The following is a 20,396-nucleotide window of genomic DNA, read 5'->3' on the forward strand; positions in this document are numbered from 1 at the left end:
GAACTATATAATATTTCTGTTCAAAAACTATCTTTAGGAGTAAAATTATACTTTAAAGCAACATTATAAAAAACTTTTTTATATTGGTTAAATGAAAACTAACAGGCAGAACTATTTTATTAATGCATATCAAATACTTTAATTTGTTTATTAGATGTATCTGTCTAATATCATGTTAATGATATTTTCTGAAAAACATTTTAGTATGGTTCTTATTAAATTTTAAATAATTTTTTTGAAATCTTCTTTAAAGCTTTATTTTATTAATAAATATAAAATTGTAGGCACCTTTAATAGTTTCTTTATAATATTTAGAATTGAGAAAACACTCTATGTAGATCCCGAAAAATCTCGTAAGTTCAAATATAATTTCATTAAATGAAAAATATTCTCTATTTTAATTATTTTCTTATGTAAATGTAAAATATTTCCCAAAGTATTTTTGAAACACATTTACCTTTTGCCTCCATTCAGAGTTGCATTCTTCAACAATCTCAATAAATGCAGTGTCGATATGAATTATTATTTGACTATTTTATCAAATATAAATGCATGCAGAATTGTAGCATTTCTCAATTCATTCTAATCTAATACAGAATAAAAATTAATCCCATTATAAAATAGGAGTGCCATCAAAAATTCTTCCCAAAATTTGAGTTAATCCAATATGTAATGATAGAATTTCAAAATCTTGAACATTGCTTGAGCTTTCATTGCTTAATGTGCTCATTTCCTCCTTAGAATTTTGGGGGTAGAGGATAAACTTTTAGTTTTCAATCTTTATTTCCAACAATTATTATATATATTTTCTGAATAAATATTTCTAACAGATTTAAAAGAAATTGTTACCAAAGTATAGAGGATTCACACACAAAACAAGTTTAATATTATACCATTTTAAGAAACTTAGGTTGACTTACAAAGTGAATATTTAAAACTTCAAAGAATTTTAACATCCTGGGGATAATGGGCAGCAAAGACAGAAATCATGTACTGCTACGTTCATGTATGTGTGTATATTCATAATTTGCATTGTTAATGGAAAAAAAGCCAGACTCTGTAAAATAATTTTAAAGAGATTTATTCTGAGCCAAATTAGAGGACCATGACCTGGAGCCATGCTCAAGAAGTCTTGAGCAAGTGGATTCACTGTGGCTGGGTTATAGTTTGGTTTTATACATTTCAGGGAGACGGGTTACAGGTAAAGTCATAAATCAATACATGGAAGGCATACATTGGTTTGGCCCGAAAAGGTGGGCCATCTTGAAGCGGGGGTCTTACAGGTTATAGGTGGGTTTAAAGATTCTTTGATTTGTAATTGGTTAAAGATATGAAGCTTTCTCTAAAGGCTTGGAATGTTTTAACATAAGGAGCGGTTAATCAGAGACAAGCCACCTGACATATATTTGTTGGGTAAGTTGAGGACCTGCAGATTTGTCTTGAATACCCTTAGGCCTGTTAATGGGTTACAAAGGATGTCCCCATTAAGGGAGGGGGCATGATGAGGCATATCTGACCTCCCTCCTCCTGGCAGGCAATTTAGTTTTAGGATATTCCTTTGGCCACAAGGGGGTCCATTCAGTCAGCTAGTGGCGGGGGTGTGGAGGTAGGGTGAGCCTTAAGATTTTATTTTAGTTCACAGAGTCATCATGAAAGTATTTGTTATACTAAATGTGCATATATAAAATATATGTAAATTTCCACAGTTATAACTTCTATTTGGATTGGTACAAATTTGAAGCTTGTATGGATGCAGTTATTAATTATATGTATGCCATAGCCAATTCCAATTATGATTCTGTTCCAAAGGTTTTTTAATTAAGTATGACCTTGTTTGTAACATAACACTGTGCTCCTCCAAAATTTGTATTTATTTCATCAACATAAACCAATCACCTTCTCTTCAATGCAGGACTTCTTAACCTGCACTGGCAATAGTACTACATAAACAATAATGTCAGATATTTCATATTCAACAGAATAAAATTCCTATCTTCCCTTTGATATCATGTACTGAATGGAAAATCAAGCCATCATTACAGTTAACTCATTTTCTATTTGAAGCTGCTGCTGACAGTGTCATAAAACTTGCGCCATTATCGCCAAATTCTCATTCTGCTAATGCAACGAACTCCCAAGAACCACCCCTGTTTGTGGACATAATTCATCCCTTAGGGAATGTCCTTTGCACTCGTTAATCAAACATTACTGGAGATAATCTATTTATTAACACATTGTGATCCATTAGCCCTTAGGATGTGGGTAGAAAAGGCAAGAAGAGAGAATGTTCCAGCAGTCTATTAACCTGGCCATTTCTACCCTAGCGATGATAGGGGGCATCCCTGTCTGAAGTTGATTCTAGCAGGAATTCATGAGATATTTTACTATTAAATATGTTATTAGCTATTGGCATAAATTGTATATATTTTATCATTTTACGGAAATACTCCTCTTCCTGGTTCACTAAGTATTTTTTTTCTCTTCATATGGACATTGAATTTCATCAAAATATTATCAGGAATATGTGAATATTACACAATATTCTTTTTGGGCTCTTGTTCCAAATAGCTTGTAAAAGAATGGTTGTGATTATCCCTCTCTGGGTATGGACGCTTCTTTACAATGTAACTTTGTAGAGTACAAGGAAGATAATTTTCCACCAGTCTAGAGCCTAGCAATCCCTAAACATGTGTCAGGAGAAAACATAATTTCTCCTCAACCCTCATAAATTTGTAGTTGGGACAGACTCCTATAACAAAAGGCAGATTAACAAAGAAAACAAGCATGTTTATTAACAGGTACAGTGCACATCACATGGGAGAAACCTCAATGCAGGTAACTCAAAGCAGTAGCTAAGAAGCTTGCCTTATGTAGCATCTTCAACAAAACAATAAATGTGTGGAGAGATGATAGGAAAGCAGTTTGGGGCTTTGAAAAGCAAGAAACTGTGGAAGGTAAACATATGGAAAGACACTAATGGAGTAAAGTTTGTTTGTAGATTCCTCTGCTGCTCTCTCTGAGCTGATGAGTCATCTCCGGTACAGGAAAATTTGTATCTTGTCTCTAGGCAGAAAAGGGAGAAGATAGAGTGTTTTCTCCATTTGCTGCTTCTTAATTGCCTTTAGGTCAAAAGTAATTTTTATGTCAATAAGACATATTTTAGGATGACACATTCTGGTTTCCTTCCTATACAAAAAACTTCAACAAGTTAAGCAGTGCCGCCTACTCTACTGTTCATAGACCCGCTGACAACTGAGAAATAATAAATGTGTATGATTTTTAAAAACAAAGTCTTGAAGGGTTTTCTAGACAGTAAAATCTAAATAATACAGAAAAAAATGACCATATATCCATATACATATGTAAATAGATGTATGTTGCACAAAAAGTTATCTAAACATGCACACAGCAAATTGACATCAGCGGTTACCCCAGGAAAATATACGGATGTTTTAAATTTGTAGGTAGTCAAGTCTCTTATTATCTTCAGGTGTTATGCATTTTCGAGACCAGGGTTACATAATAATAAATAGCTTTAGCTTATTCAACTCATAACTGTTGATAAATTATACTAATACAATACCCTATGTCAAACCGTATGTACATTCTCTGAATAAATTATATTTATCATTATTCTTTGAATAAAATGCTGGAAATATTTGATATGTTATTTATTTATTTATTTCAAAGTATTTTGGGAGTACAAATATTTTTAGATACAAGAATCACTTTTGTAATGCCTGAGTAAGGGTTATAAATGTGCCTGTCAGATAGTGTTTATTGTACCTGTTAGGTAGATTTTGCCCCATCTCCTCCTACCTCTTCTCTCCTGGTTGATTTCCATTGAGTTATACTTCCCTGTATGCACATGTGTGCTTGTTGGTTAGTTCAATTAATAGTGAGTACATGGGATATTTGATTTCCCATTCTTTAGATAATTCACTTAGGATAACGGTCTCCAATTACAACCATATTGTTGCAAAAAGCATTTAGTTATCCTTCTTCATAGCTGAGTAGCATTAATATTTTACAGTATATATACACCACATTTTATTAATCCACTCTTGAATTGATGGTCATTTGGGTTGATTCCACATCTTTGCATTTGTGAATTGTGCCACAATAAACATTCAAGTGCAAGTGTCTTTTTGATAAAATGACTTATTTTCCTTTGGGTAAACACCTAATAGTGAGGTTGCTTGATCAAATGGTACGTCTACTTTTAGTTCTTTGAGGAATCTCAATAGTGTTTTCCATAGAGGTTATACTCATTTGCAGTCCACAAACAGTATACAAGCATTCCTTTCTCTCTGCATCCATGCCAGCATCTATTGTATTTGAACTTTTTAATAAAAGTGATTCTAACTGGGATAAGGTGATATCTCATTGTGTTTTAATTTGTATTTCCCTGATAATTAGTGATACTGAGCATTTTTTATATGTTTATTGATCATTTCTCTATCATCTTTTGAAAGGCTTCTGTTCATGTCTTTTGCCCACATTTTAGTGGGGTTGTTTGGTTTTTCTTGATGATTTGTATGAGGTCTTTGTAGATTCTGGTTATTATCCTTTTTTCAGATGTATAGCTTGTAAATATTTTCTCCCATTCTGTAGGTTGTCTATTAGCTCTGTTGATTATTTCCTTGGCTATGCAGAAGCTTTTTAATTTAATCAGATTCCATTTATTTATTTTTGTTGTTGCTGTGATTTCCACTGGGGTCTTCTTCATAAATTCTTTGTCTAGGCTGATATTGAAGTTTTTCCAACATTTCCTTCTAGAGCTCTTATGGTTTCATGCCTTAAATTTATGTCTTTTATTCACCTCAAATTAATTTTTTGAGTGGTGAGAGATAAGGAAACTATTTCATTATTCTGTCTGTGACTATCCAGTTGTCCCAGCACCACTTATTGAATAGGGCTTCTTTTCCCAGAGCATATTGTTGTCTGCTTTGTGAGAGATCAGTTGGCTATACCTGGAAGGCTTTATGTCTGGGTTTTCTGTTCTGTTCCATTGGTCTATGTCTCTATTTGTGTGCCAGTACCATACTGTTTTGGTTACTACAGCCTTGTAGTATAGTTTGAAGTCTGGTAATGTGATGCCTCCAGATTTATACCTTTTACTTAAGATTGCTTTGGCTATCCGGGCTCTTTTCTGGTTCTAAATGAAGGGTAGAATTATTTTTTCTAGGTCTGTGAAATATGACATTGGTATTTTGATGGGGATTGTATTTAATTTATAAATCACTTTGGGAAGAAGTATGGACATTTTAACAATGTTGATTCTATTGATTCGTGAGCATGACATGTCTTTCTATTTGTTTGCATCATCAGCAATTTCTCTCTTCAGTGTTTTGTAGTTCTCTTTGTAAAGACAGCTCACCTCCTTGGTTAAATATATTCCTAGGTATTTTATTTTCTTTGTACCTATTGTGAATGGTATTGAGGCTTGGTTTGACTCTCAGCTTGACTGTTATTGGTGTATAGGAATGCTACTGATTTGCGTATGCTGATTTTGTGACCTGAGACTTTGCTGAATTTATTTATCAATTCCAGGATTCTCTTGGTAGAATCTTTGGAGTGGTCTAGATATAAGATCTTATCATGAGCAAAAAGCTATAGTTTTACCTACTCTTTCCCAGTTTGGATTCCCTAAATATCTTTCTCTTGCCTGATTGCTCTAGCTAGGATTTCCAGCACTATGCAGAATAGAAGCGGATGCCCATGCAAATCAGTAAGCATCCTTGTCATGTTCCAGTTCTTAGTGGGAATGCTTTCAACTTTTCCCCACTTGGTACAATGCTGGCTGTGGATTTGTCATGTATGGCTTTCTATAATTTTGAGATATATTTCTTCTATGCCAAGTTTGTTGAGGGTTTATATCATGAAAGGGTGCTGAATTTTTTTTGAATGATTTTTCTGCACCTATTGAGGTGATCATATGGTCTTTGTTTTTACTATGGTTTATATGCTGAATCACATTTATTGATTTATGTATGTTGAACCATCTTTACATCCCTGGGATGAAGCCCACTTGGGGGCTTTTATTTTTTTGATATGTTGTTGAATTTGGTTTGCTAGTAGTATTTTATTGAGGATTTTTACATTTATATTCATAAGGGATATTTGTCTGTAGTTTTCTTTTTTAGTTGTGTCCTTTCCTAACTTTGGGATCAAGATGATAGTGGGTTCATAGAATGAGTAGAAGAGGATTCCTTGCTTCTGGATGTTTTGTAAAGATTTCTTCAGTATGAGTATCAACTCTTCTTTGTAGGTCTGATAAAATTCAGCTGTGAATCCATCTGCTCCAGGGCTTTTATTTGTAGAAAGATTTTTTATTGGGGCTTCAATCTTGTTCTTTGTTATTGGTCTGTTCAAGAGTTCTATTGCTTCCTGATTTAGTCTTGGAAGTTATATGTTTCCACGCATTTGTCCTCTTCCTCTGCATTTTAGAGTTTATGTGTGTAGAGATTTTCATAGTATTCACAGATGATATTTTGTATTACTGTGTAATCAGTTGTAGTATCTCCTTTTTCATTTCTTATCGAGCTTATTTGGGCCGTTTTTCTTCTGTTCCTAGTTCATATAGCAAGAAGTCCATCAATTTTGTTTGTCTTTTCAAAGAACCAACATTTTGTTTCATTGATATTCTGTGTTATTTTCTTGTTTTTAATTACATTTAGTTCTGCTCTGTCCTTAGTTATTTCTTTTCTTCTGCTGGGTTTGAGATTGGTTTGCTATTTCTTTTCCAGTTCCTTGAGACATGTCATTAGATTGTTGATTTGTGGTCTTTCTCTCTTTTTGAGGTAGGCATTTAAGGCTATGAATTTTCCCCTTAGGATTGTTTTTGCTGAATTCCATATATTTTGATAGCTGTGTCCCCTTTGTCATTCAGTTTGAGGAATCTTTTGATGTCCATGTTAATTTCATTTTTGATCCAATAATTATTGAGCAGCTGGTTGTTTAATTTCCATGACTTTGTGTGCAATTGAGTGTTTCTCTGGGAGTTGATTTCTAGTTTTATTCCACTGTGGTCTGAGAAGATGCATGGTATGATTTCTAATTTTTTTGAATTTGTTGAGCCGTGTTTTGTGGCCTAAAATATGATCAATCTTGAAGAATGTTCCTTGTGTTGATGAGAAGAACGTATATTCAATTGTTTTGGGGTAAAGTATTCTGTAAATGTCTGTTAAGCCTATTTGTCCTGGAGTCCCATGTAAGTCCAGAGTTTCTTAATTTATTTTCTGCTTGGATCATCTGTCCAGATCTATCAGTGGGGTGCTGAAGTTCCTAGGAATTATGATGCTACTGTTTATGTCTTTGCTTAGATCTAGTAGGGTTTGCTTTATGAACCTGGGTGCTCCTGTATTAGGTGAACAAATATTTAGGATTATTAAGTTGAATATGCTAGTATTGTTATGGTGAATTGCTCCTTTTTCCATTAGATAATGATTGTCTTTGTATTTCTATACTATTTTTATTTAAAGTCAATTTCATATGTTACGAGAATGGCTACACCTGCTTTCTTTTGATTTCCACTTACATGGAATATTTTTTTTCATCCCTTCACCTTGAGTCTGTATGAATCCTTGTGAGTTAGATATGTTTCCTGGAGAGAGAGGAGGTGCTTGGCTTGCATTTTTTTATCCATTCAGCCAGCCTATGTCTCTATAGTAGGAAATTCAAACCATTCACATTGATTGAGAGAATTGATATGTGGGAATGCTATTCTGTTTATCCTGTTGGGTAGTACCTTATTATTTTGTCTTACGTCTTGTACTGTTGTTTTATATGAGCTCTGAGCCTTAGCTTTTGGGTGGTTACATACTGCTGGGTGACTCTTGTGCTGATCCATGTATAATTCAGATGTGAGTATTTCCTGTAGGGCAGTTCTGGTCTTGACAAATTCCCTCAGTGTTTGCTTGTCTGGAAAAGTCTTTATTTCTCCTTCATGTATGAAACTTAGTTTTGCAGCATACAAAATTCTAGGCTGGCAGTTTTTCTGTTTAAGAAGACTGAAGATGGCGTCTTCAATCCCAATCCCTTCTGGCTTGTAAATTCTCAGCTGGGAAATCTGCAGTTAGCCTGATGGGTTTTCCTTTATAAATTACTTAATGTTTTCACTTTACAGCTTGCAGGAGTTCCTCTTTCATGTTGATGTTGGCCAGTCTGATGACTAAGTGTCTTGGAGATTTCCTCTTTGCAATGAATCTCTCAGGTGTTCATTGATATTCTTGTACCTGGTGTCTAAATCTCTAGCAAGACCAGGGAAGTTTTCCTCAATTATTCCCTCAAATAGGTTTTCCAGCCTTTTTGCATTTTCTTCTTAACCCTCAGGGATGCCTATGATTCTTATATTTGGCCATTTTACATAATCCCATATTTCTTGTAGGCTTTGTTCATTCCTCTTAATTCTCTGTTCTTTATTTTTGATGGACTGAATTAATTCACAAGAGTTGTTTTCAAGCTCTGAGATTCTTTTTTCTGCCTGGTCTAGTCTATTCTTAAAACTTTCCACTGTATTTTTTTTAATTCCTTAAATGTATTTTTCATTTTCAGAAGTTCCATTTGTTTTTTTCTTAATATGTCAATCTCTTTAATGAATTTTTCATTCATTTCCTGAATTGTTTTTCTAGTTTCTATGATTTGGTTTTCCATTTTCTCTTGGATTTTGTTGAGCTTCCTTGCACTCCATATTCGGAATTCTTTATCTGTCATTTCAATATTTTTGTTTTGGTTGCTATCCATTGCCAGAGAGCTGGTGTTTGTCTTGGGGTATTCTTTTGATTTGATTTTTTCATACTTCTTTCTGGAGGTCTTTTGCTTATTCCTTCTTAACTGGAGCAGTTGTTGCTTCTTATATTTGGATTTTCTTTTGTTTAGGTGGGGCTTTTTCATCCCCCCTCACTTGTGTGGGTGTGTTTTTAGCATATGTTATGTAAGAATCTATGGCTTTGCTGGTGTGTGCTTTATGACGCTCTAGATTCTGGATGGATGTTTTGGTTATAGATATCCTTAGTGTGGTGGTTTTCTCAGTTGCTAGTTGTTTGTAGGCTACAGCCACGGTGACCTACATGAGTGCACAGATTCCCACCTCTCTTTCATGAAGGAGTATAGAGGTCTTTGAAATCCTTTTTCTTTCCCCAGTCCTGTGGTCTACAGCAGAGGCAGGTGTGGGAGTGAGGCCGGGTGGGCTGGGTTGAGTGAGCCTTCCCTTGGGCTCCATAATGTCTGGTAAGGTAGTTGTTTTTGTGGGGGTCAAAAGTCCCCTCCCAGCCTTCTGGGGAAAGCTGCTAGGGAGGGTCTGAGGTGGCCCCACCCAGCCAGAAAGTCTGCTTATGAAGGTGGGGGCCATCTGAGATTCACAATCTGGCTGTTGAAAGCAGGTTTTGCTCTTCTCCCTTCTCCCCTGATCCGTGGTTTGGTTTCTCTTTGACTTCTGCTGGCAGACTGGTACTCACATTAGCTGAGCTTCCCCATGATGGCACTGCAAGCTAGGAACTTCCCTGTCTAGGATCCCACCCTAGGCTGAGAGCATGGCCTTCCTATTGGGGAGGGGGCTGCTCCGCGAGTGTGCTGCAACTGGGACCCACACTGCACTTGCCTCCCAGTTCTGCCCATGTGAGCTTCTTCACCTCCCAAGATTAGTTCACAAATTCACCTTCCATGCCCCAGAGCAGCACAATTGAGTCCTGAGGGAATAGGACCTGGCCTGCCAACCTGCCTCTGGGTCCTCAAAGATAAATCCCTGACCATACCAGGGAGAAGCATGCTGGTCCCAGGTTGCCTATGGAGTCCTCAAGCAGGTTTGATGTTCCACCACTCTGGAGTGTGCCCTGCTCTGATGGAGCCACCAAGCATGCAGCACCAGGGAGGGCTGGTGAACTGGGAGCTCACAGTCTGAGCACCCATTAGTCTGCTGCAGAACTTTAAGAGGAAACAGTTTGAGCCCCAGTCTCTGTAGAAACCTGGATGTGGTGGCTCTATTGTCTCTCTCAGCAGCCACAGGTGGAGGAGGAAAAGAGTCTGGATAGAGTAAAGCTATTAATATCACTCTGGTCATCTCTGCAAGGTAGCCCACCTGGGATGTCCAGGCTCTGGGATCACACAGATTCCCCAGGATCCAATAAACCCCTGTGGCTCCCACAGTCTGGGCCAGAATTGGGAAATGTTTGCACAGGACTGAGCAAGCTGAAAACTGAGAGGCTGACACGCCCTGGGGAAGACAAAGGCACATGGTGGGTAGAGAAGCAATATGGCGCCTGCTGTCTTGGTTCAGGTCTAAGGTAGTGGGAAGAGCCCGAGATGAGGGCTGGGAGATGTGTAGATACTTTTCCACATGAAGCTCCCAGTTGTCTGGTGATAGCAGCTTTTGGGCTCATGAGGGTTAAAAGTCTCTCCAGCAGCTTGAAAGTCCACTGACCGTCAGAGAAGTGAGGGTGGGAGAAACAAACAGCTCCACCTATCCTTTTTGCTGAACTCCTAGCCTCTCAGGTATTGATCTCCACCAACATCTTGCTCCTCCTTGTTCTGCTCCACAATTTCTTCCCATTGGAGTCCCCTGCAGATTCGGGCACCCGTCCCTCAGAATTACAGGTCTATGTTTATCTGTTTGGTTTTTTCTCTATTATCTAAAACCTTTCCTTCCTACTGAGACACTCAGGCAGCTGGTGTCTCTGGTCAGCCATCTTCTTTGAACCTTGTTGATATTTTATTATTTAGGATTTTCTGTCTTGATATAAAAGGAAATTGGTCTTGTACTTTCTTATGTTGCCCTTTCTTCATCCCATTTTGAATTTTAGTGTTCTTTAGAAAGGAATTGGGAAATGTTGCATCCTTATCTATTTTATGTCTGCTTGCTTATTCCTCCTTAGGGCATTTGCATTTTTTGTTGTTGTTATTTGTTTGTTTTTAAATGATTGCCATAGATCTATTTAATTCAGTTTTGCAAATGAGTAGTAATTATATTTATCTATAACTTCTACTATGTTTTTCTTTTATGATATTCCGCATTTAAAATGTATTATTTTGTCTTGTCTTCTTTGCTTAGGCTTTCTCACTGTTCTCAGATTCATAAGCATGTGCTGCAATTTTGAGTTCTGAGAGAGGGTGTGAGTAGGAAGGCCTAAAATTTGGTGCAGAATAAGTACTTCAAAATATTCATGAACATAAGAGGGTGGATGACCCAGGGAGAAGTGATCAGAATTCTTTATAATCTAAGCAGATGGCATTGTGTAGGAGTAATATTCTGGGTGGTGATTAATACCAAAAACAGCCATACATTAATAAAATGATTACTGTATACTCATTAAACAAATATATATCAAGGAACTAATATGTTTTAATCTTTGTGATAGCCCCAATGAAAAAATTCCAAAATATATTATATAAGAAATAGTCTCATTTTTAAGACATGTATTTTTAATGAGAAAATTTGAAACTACATCATCAAAAATTGTTCTATTAATTTATATTTTATTTAGACACAGATAAAACCTAGCATGGAATGTGTGTAAATCATGTCTACATAAGCCAAAATTCAAAAGTCCGTCTCTGTCTAAGTAACAAAATCTTAATTTGAGGCACTGATATTTGGAAATGCTGTATGAACTTTTGATCTTTAAAGTACTGTATTTAGAGGTTGATAGTGCCAGCAGTAATCATAAAAGATTTGTATATGCAATGTCTCTTTCAGATCTTCTTGGCAAAAGAGGGTTATTTCTCTGCCTTTTAAGAGGAAAGACTCAGAAGCAGGACATAGGGCTTCAAATCAGCAAGGTCTATGCCTGGAGGACCAGAATCAGGGTGAGATCAGGTGTTGCAAGCAGGTATAGAAAGTGATTCATCACCAAGGTCATGATCTCTGCTCATGTGATTTTTATGCTGGGTTTCACTGCATCAACAATGGAGTATGATGGTTAACTTATGTGTAACTTGGCTGGCCTATGGGATGCCCAGATAGCTGATAAAACATTTATTTCTGTGTTTGTGAGAATATTTCATGAAGAGATTGGCATTTGAATTAGTACACTGAATAAGAAAGATCTAGTCTCCCTACTGCAGGTGGACATTATCCCATCACTTGAAGGCCTGAGTAGAACAAAACAGTAGAGGAAGGACAAATTTACACTCTCTGTCTGTTTGAGCTGGAACATCCATCTTCTCCTGGTTCTTGGGTTCAAACCCAATCCTGGACTTACACTATCAGTACATTCTCCACTCCCCATCCATTTTTAGGCTTTGAGACTCAGACTAAATCATACTACTGGCTTCTTTGGTTCTCCAGCTTGCACAGGGCAGATAATGGAACTTCTTGGTCTCCATAATTATGTGAGCCTATTTCTATAACAAATATTCACATATGTAGATACAGATATATCAACTTCACATATATATATTTCCACGTATCTATATCTTTATATTTATCCATCTTTATATATATCCATATGTATATACACATACGTGTGTGTATGTGTGTGCATATATATATATAAAGAGATTTATTGTGGAAATTGGCTCATGTGACTATGGAGATTCTTATATATTTATCTATATATATATATCAACTTCATATATATATATATCTCACCATATGAAATCTCCTTTTTAGCACACACACACGCGCACACACACACACTGGTTCTGTTTCTCTGGAGAATCCTGACTAATACGGGGGGTGTCAAGGCTGCTCCAGGGCCTGACCACAGCGTCTGGCCCTAGGCTCCACCAGGGTTCCACGCATGCATCTCATGGATCTCAAGTTTGCCCATTTGCAGTTTAGTGCCAGCAGAAACTGTACTGCCAGAGTGTCAGTGTGAAGTGTGACTGTGTATCTCCACAGAGCCAGGTAAATAACAAAGATCTGAACCACCCACCACTGCCTAACTAGCAGAGGGAAGACAGAAGAGCTGTTCAGGGAGTTCGGAATAAGCCTCACAGATAAAAAAGAACTAATATTTACTGCTCCAAGTTCTGTGCCAAGTGCTGTGTATATATCATTTCATATAAACTATATACCACCCTCCTTTTTACAGGTGAGTAAATTGTGTCTCATAGAGATCAAGGAATATGTCAGTTAGTCTCTGACAGGACACTGATTTGAACCAAGGTCAATCTACCTCTGATCTTCCCCATACCGTATGTTACCCTGCCAGAAGTCAGAAAGAATTTACTTAGTCATGAGATTACTTCCAAACTGAGCTGGCATGGTTCAGCTAGGCCCCAGAGACCCGGAGACATGTGTACCGGGAAAATTCTTTTTAAACCATTGCACATTTTCCAAATGACTCCCTAAACTCTGAAGAAGTCATCACTCAACTACTTCCTGAGGGAAATTTGTTGTGGTCATTGAGAGATTTTTTAAAGATTTGAACTCAGCATAAAAAGCAGCTTATTATCAGCTTCCAGAAGAAAAGAAAAATGAATTATTAGTGTTTTAAGTAGTGCATGAGACTCAGTTTGCCCTGTACTTCAGATCTCCTCCTAAGCAGAGTACCTCAGGGTGATTATTATACATAAGTCCACATGCTGCCTGTCGTGCAAACCCGTTGAGCTGGTCGGGATGGATTGCAACAGGAGTCCACACTTGGGTCAAAGAGAAGCAGTGGTGGGTTAGTTGTAAGGGTCTGTTTAAGGAGTAGTTTGGCACAAAAATGCCCAGTGGGTGTGCTCTGACCAGTGGATAGTGAATAACACGTCTCATCAAATTCTCTCTCTTGATGAGTTTTGGTTGTAAATAAAAGAGGGAGTGGTTAGAGATAGAAGGGAAGAAGATCACTAAAAACACTAAAGCAGGGTCAGAGAAAAATAGTTATGAGCATGGTAAAACTACTACAGGCTATAGGTACATCTTTCGAACAATATGCCCAAATGACTAGGTCAACAAAACTGCTGTTAAATTCTTAGAATTTGTGTTGTTTGTAGTATAATGCCAACTATTGTTTCCCGAGTTATTTCTGTTTGCCAGGCACAGTGCTATGTTTTGGCATATCTTATCAAATTCTATTGCATTCACTAGTTTCGCTGAGTGTCCTTGGAGCTGCTGTGGTATCTGAGTGGCGCTGATCACCATTTCCATTGATCTAAGACCTGACCTTGACATCACTGAGACAGATAGATCCCTGTGCTCACTAACTTCCTGGGACATGCTTATAAGTCTCCCTCATCTGAAGCATCAAAGCATATTTCCATTCCTAAAATCTGAAATCTCCTAGCATACTGGGAATTGACAACCTCAGAGAAAAGTAAACCACAGCATATGATGTTGAAATGGTTGTTATCACTGTCCCCCTACGTGAGTAATGAATCAGTTAAATCCTTCACTGTCTCAAGAAATCACCATCTGTTCTTTAGTCTTTAATTGATGTAAGATGTGTTTCAAGAAATCTCCAATGGGAAACAATTCTGGTGTTCATGAAAACTGGCTGGCAGATTAGTGGGTCAGCCAAGCAGATGGTGTCAGGGTGATTCAGCACCCTGGGCAGCTGCTGTCCTACCTGGGAAAGATGGTCATTTCCTCTGCCACACGAATCTCAGAGCTGCCAGCACCACTCAAGCTCCCAGCGTCTTTGCATCAAATAAAGAGTTTATTCTGGAAACAGGATTTGGGAGGTGGGAAATGAACCCAGCAGAAGCACAATACATCCTTCAACTTCAGCAGTATACAGAGGGTGCAGGCTGTGGTGGAAAAAGTTTTTGGGAAAGCAAAGCAAAACTTCATCAGCTAGCCAAGAATTCCAGATGGCCAGTTTATACATCTTTTTAGGCATTTGGATACAATTGAAAAAAGCTAAGGACTTGATTATCATGTGTAAGAAAATTATATTTTGTAGGAAATTTTAGTTCTTGCAGGCAAGATTTATGTGATATTTATTTCATCTTATGTCTTGGCTCTATGGAGGACATTTCCTGATCCCCTATAGATTATAACTTACCTACAGTTACATGTTGCTTAATGACAGAGCTATATTCTGAGAAATGCATCATTAGATGATTTCATCATTGTGTGAACATTTTAGAGTGTACGCACACAAACCCAGATGGTATAGCTTACTATACACCTAGGCTACGTGCAAACCTAGGCAGCATGTTACTGCACTGAGTACTGTAAGCACTTGTAACACAATGGCAAGTATTTGTGTAGCTAAACATACCTAAATGTAGAAAAGGTACAGGAAAAATATGATACTATAATTTTATGGGACCATTGTTTCCTCATCCACCAAAATGTCATTATGCAGCACATGACTGTATCTCAAAAGTCTATCTGGAAATAAGTGTGGTATCGTCAGCAACTCTTAGAACAGTTTGGATCCCAGTTAAAATTGTGAAGGAAATAAAGTTGGGTTTAGTTCTGCAGTTTATCATCCCTGTTCTGCTGCTTCATTGTTAATATTTTATGACTGGGGATGCGGACAGCACGATTATTGCATGTCATTACCCTTCCTCCTTCCTTTCTTCATGAACATTTGTGAGCACCCACCATGTGACAGTCATTGTTCTAGGTTTTGGGGTCAGGGGTGGGGCAAAAACCAGTTGCTACCTCTGTTCTTATAAAACTTACACTCCTGTGTGAGAACAGGTATTAAATAGTTGATTGCATAATGAATGGATAATCTCAAACTGAGAAAAGCCCTCTAAAAGAAACTCACACAGCCAGGAAAATCATAGTAAAAAAAGGCATAGAATACCTGCGGCAACAGGAAAGGGTGACAGTGGCACGGTGGAGGGTCAGGGAAAGTTTACCTGAGGAAACGAGAAAACTACGCTTGAGCTGAAATAATGAAAAATAAGTAGGAGAAAATGAGGCAAAGCTTGCAGAAAACATCATTCCAAGCACAGAGAATAAAATTTACAGAGGTCTCCCAGGAAAGGAGGAAGATGCAAAGATCCAAATTCTTGTACTTTGTGGGGAACAGAAACTCCTCCTTTCACGCTTTAGTCGTCTTCAGAACATATCACACTGGGAACGTGTTACAGCTGTTATTTAGTTCTGTGTTTTACTACCTGTCTACCCTAACTTACTACACTTACAGTCTAGAAGGAAATGGATTTCTCTGCTGAACACATTTATGGAGCCAGTTCTTGGAACATTTCCTGACACGCAGTTGGTGCTAGACCGATATTTCTTGACAGATTGACTGACTGACGGAATGAGTGAATGAACAGTACAAGGTGATGCTGGGAGGCCCCAGGGCCCCAGTGATGCAGAGCCCTGTAAGCTACGTTGGGAAGTCGTTTACACACTAGGACTGATGGGAATGTGCCGATGGATTCTAAGTAGAGGGGTGGGGCATAGTCATTTATACATTCATATATTCAGTATATTTACTGAGGACTTCTTCTGGTGCAGATGTCTTTGCTAGGCAGATTAGCATTCGAAGGCGAACAGTGTTTTTTGTATCTCTGTTTTTTGTATCAGTGTTTGAAGTCCCAGGCACACTAGCAAGTCCGAAAAGGTAAAGTTACTCAAGTAGGGATATGGTTGGAGTCACAGGTGGGGAAAAGATGGAACTTTCAGAGAACAAGTCCAAAAGGGAAGAGGCCTGAGAAAGTTGATGGACTTAAGATACTATCCAAGCCCTGACTGTAGCAGTGATGAAAGTGCCTAGGAGACAATGGTGGTGGGACAAAAGACTGTCCATTTGAAAAGGAAGTGATTTGGGAGTTAGAAAGTGGAAATTCCAGGAAGTGTCTTCATGAATCCATACTACATGCTCAAAGGGCAAGCAGGCCTGGGAACGACCTAGCTGTGTCCACATATAAGTGTGCAAAGCACTTTTACATACTTACGTAATTTGTTCTATGCACTACTTGTTAGAAGGAAAGAAAAGGAAGCAGCGTTTATTAAGCAACTACTACATGCCAGGAATTCTCTATATATCATCTCTTTAAATTTTCACAGCAATGTGAAAGTAATGTGCTATTAATACATTATCTTTATTTCCAGAGGACAAGACACAGACCAGACAATCTTTCTAAGGCCTTGTTTAGTAAGCGATTGAACCAAACTTTACACCCGAATCTATTCAATGTGCAACATCCATGCATTTCTTGCTCTACCTAGTGCTTGGAAGGAGGAACAGGAGAAGAGGGAAGAAGAGGAAGAGGAAATAGTGAAAGAAGACAGGAGGAGGAAGACATGAGGCACATAGCTCACATTAGTGAGGCCAAGAAATCCTGCCATTTGCTTGAGAAAGCCTCTACGTTAAGCAGGATTAAAATAAAATAGCAACAATAAAGCAGTAAATTTATATTAGGCTGTCTGCCCAATACATAGAAATACAGTCTGTTCCAGGAAATGAAAATAAAACCAAAAACCGTTTGAGCAGCAAGGAGAGATAACAACGGAATAAGGAAAGCTCCAGGACCCGCGCTGAGGTGGCTAACTGATGAGGGAGTCAGAGTGCTCACTGCAGTCCCTGCCTTTGCCCTGTGAGTTCAGAAGTGACATCGCGGCCCTAACTCACAGCACATTCCAAGACGTGTTAGCAAGGAAGGCATGGGAGCATGTTGCAGACTGTTTGGGCTGCTATAACAAAACATCTTCAACTCAGTGGCTTATAGCAAGAGAAATCTATTTCTTAAACAGTTCTGGAGGCTGGAAATCTAAAATCAAAGCACCAGCAGATTCGTGTCTAGCGAGAACCAATTTTCTGGTTCGTAGATGGCGCACTCTAGCTGTGCCTTCACAGAGTGGGAGGGATGAATGAGCTCCCATGGGCCTCTATTATAAGGGCACAAACCCCATTCGTGAGGAATCTGCCCTCGTGACCTCAACTTCTCAAAGGCCTCACCTCCTAATGCCATCATCTCAGGGATCAGGGTTTCAATATATGAATTTTGGGGAGACATAAACATTGAGAACATAGCAGATGGTATGCCGGTACTCTGAAATAAGTTCAGAAGAAACATGTTCTGTGCAGTGGGGTTGATGTTTTTAGGCAAGTCTCAAATACTCAAATGTTTTTTCTGAGAAAAATCCCGAAAGGTCTATAAGAATGAGTGCTCTAGCCCACAAGGACACAACCTCTGGAAGTCCCCATGACCTGCAGTGTGGAATTAAGAACTTGTGTTTCCTTGGTTTTCAGATCTCAGCAGCAATTTAGGAGAGTAGTAGCTGGTGCTATAGAAAGGGGGATATTTTATAGTTTGGATTGTCAGATTTGACAAATAAAAATACAGTTAAAATTGAAATTCAGGTAAACATCTAATAATTTTTTGGTTAAATAGTGAAGATTTTTTTTCATTTTTTTTTAATCTGGAATTCGAATTTAACTAGGCATTCTGATTTTGTCAGACAACACTATTTATAGTTTCTCTGAATTTGAGGCGCCTGCAGTCAGACTGAGAACCCTCTGCACAGGAGTGGAACCCTTGACACAGATCAGCGTGGAACGTGGAACAGCGAGGGCCTCAGCAGACCTTCAGGATGAAAGACGGGAAGCCTGCAAGAAGCTGAGCCCTGTGTGGTGGCTTTAAAGGAGGACACTGAGGAAAGGAGTGGGCCACACACTGAGCATAGCAGGAAGAACCGGAGGCGACATCCAGGCCTCCAGCTGGCCAGGGGCACTGCAAAGCTGACTGCTCAAGCCCGAGGGGACGGGCAGAGAACAAGAAAGCCATCTGCACATGGGTCGGGGCTTTTGGGAGGCAGAACCTGGGAAGTGAGGGAAGGGAAATGGACCTGTCAGATGGGAGATTTTTAAAACTAGCCTGTGAATGAGCCTGTAGTCAGAGTGGCTTGAAATGTCACTGGGCAGTCCATTTTAAAAATGCAAATCTGAACATGATTATTATAGAGGAATTTCCCTCAGCTATAAGAGGCTCAGAATTTCCCAAATCCCCAAGAGAGGAAAGACTGGAGTTAACACTAGAGTCACTCCTTATATTAATTATACATCATTGAAGCAGAAAGTCACTGAAATAGATTGTGCCCAGTTCATCCCATTCCTTTCCAGCCAGGTGTTAATAACTGATGTCTGGTTTGTCATTCTTGTTTCCAGGTAAAGGATGTCTGCTGGTATTGTCAGGGAAAAGCACCTAAAACATCTGCAACTCATAAGGCAATTGAAGACAAAATTATGTTGCCAAGTTGATCAAGCAGGTAAGGGGTTTCCTTCACCAAATGTCCCTGCACAGAGCGTGGTCCTCTCCGGCATGTCGTTCACGCGTCTCCCTGCTTCCCGGTTTGTTCAGCGAGGGCCAGGGGAAGCCAGCTTTGCTCAGTTTATGCTTAAAATCTAGATGACCAGTGAAACGTGTGTGGGAGGGAAGATTTGGGACCTCAAATTATCTCTAATTGTGGATTTTTTAAAAACAAAATTTACATTTGGGTATCATGAACTCATTGAATGTTTAGGGGAAAACAATAAGTTTTCAAAACCAGAATAAATATCGTGACTCATAAACAATTATGCTGCCCATAACTCACCTGTTGCAAGCAAAAATTGCTTTTCTTCTGATACTGGCATTATTCTAATTTGACTCCTGTCTGTTAGCTACAGTCTTAAAACTACTGGGGAATAACTGTTAGGAAATTCACTGATAAATTCTGCCCAGAGATGTGCAGACATCCCCACAGCAGCAGGAGTGATACTCAGAGCCAGCTAACCCAGAGACTATCTAACAGTTTTTAAGAGGACAAAGGCTGTCTTTAGAATACAGTGTTTTCTTCTTACTAGAGTGTCTTAACTGAAAAAAAAACAAACAAACAAATCAGTTTTTTTTTTAAATTCAAAAGAGTTTAACAAAAAATTTTTAAAAATTTTATATGTAGGGTAGGGCCTGAACATATATGATAACAGTGAAGATGTCACCTCACATACTACTAGTCAACATTTACCAGTGTAGCACCCTTCACAATTTAAAAAGCAAATTGAAAATGTTATATATTCACATTCACTTCCAAAGTAGGGTAAGAGGTTAGCAGAAGAGAACCAGACTTGAAATCAGCAGCTGGTGCTAAGATGCCCCTTGCAGTGTTAATAGCTAAAGTTAAAGGGGCACTTGTGTGGCCAGGCAGTTCCTATGCACTACACGTGGCTTCAGTAATTTAATCCCTCACACCCTCTTGTGGGTAACGCATGATTATGTTTCTCCTTTCAGAGTTAATGAAAAGTCGCTTTCTCAAGGTCACACTGCTGGTAAATAATGGAAACAAAAAGTCTCTCATCCTCTCTGGACCTTAGTTCTTTTGTCTATGTCATTTAGATAAAAATAATAGAAATAAGAGTAATGGACCCTTGTTGCATAGGAACTCGAAGGCGTCAATTTCCTTCACCAGAGTTAGCTCTTTCTCTTTCAAAATCCACTTGAGAGGTAGGCACTCTCTTTTCACTCTGAGAAAACTGAAACAAAGTCTCAAGGTCACAAGGTCAAGGACACGGCCGAAACAACTG

Source organism: Eulemur rufifrons, chromosome 28 (genome assembly GCF_041146395.1).
Source record: "Eulemur rufifrons isolate Redbay chromosome 28, OSU_ERuf_1, whole genome shotgun sequence".
In the NCBI taxonomy this organism is placed as follows: domain Eukaryota; kingdom Metazoa; phylum Chordata; class Mammalia; order Primates; family Lemuridae; genus Eulemur; species Eulemur rufifrons.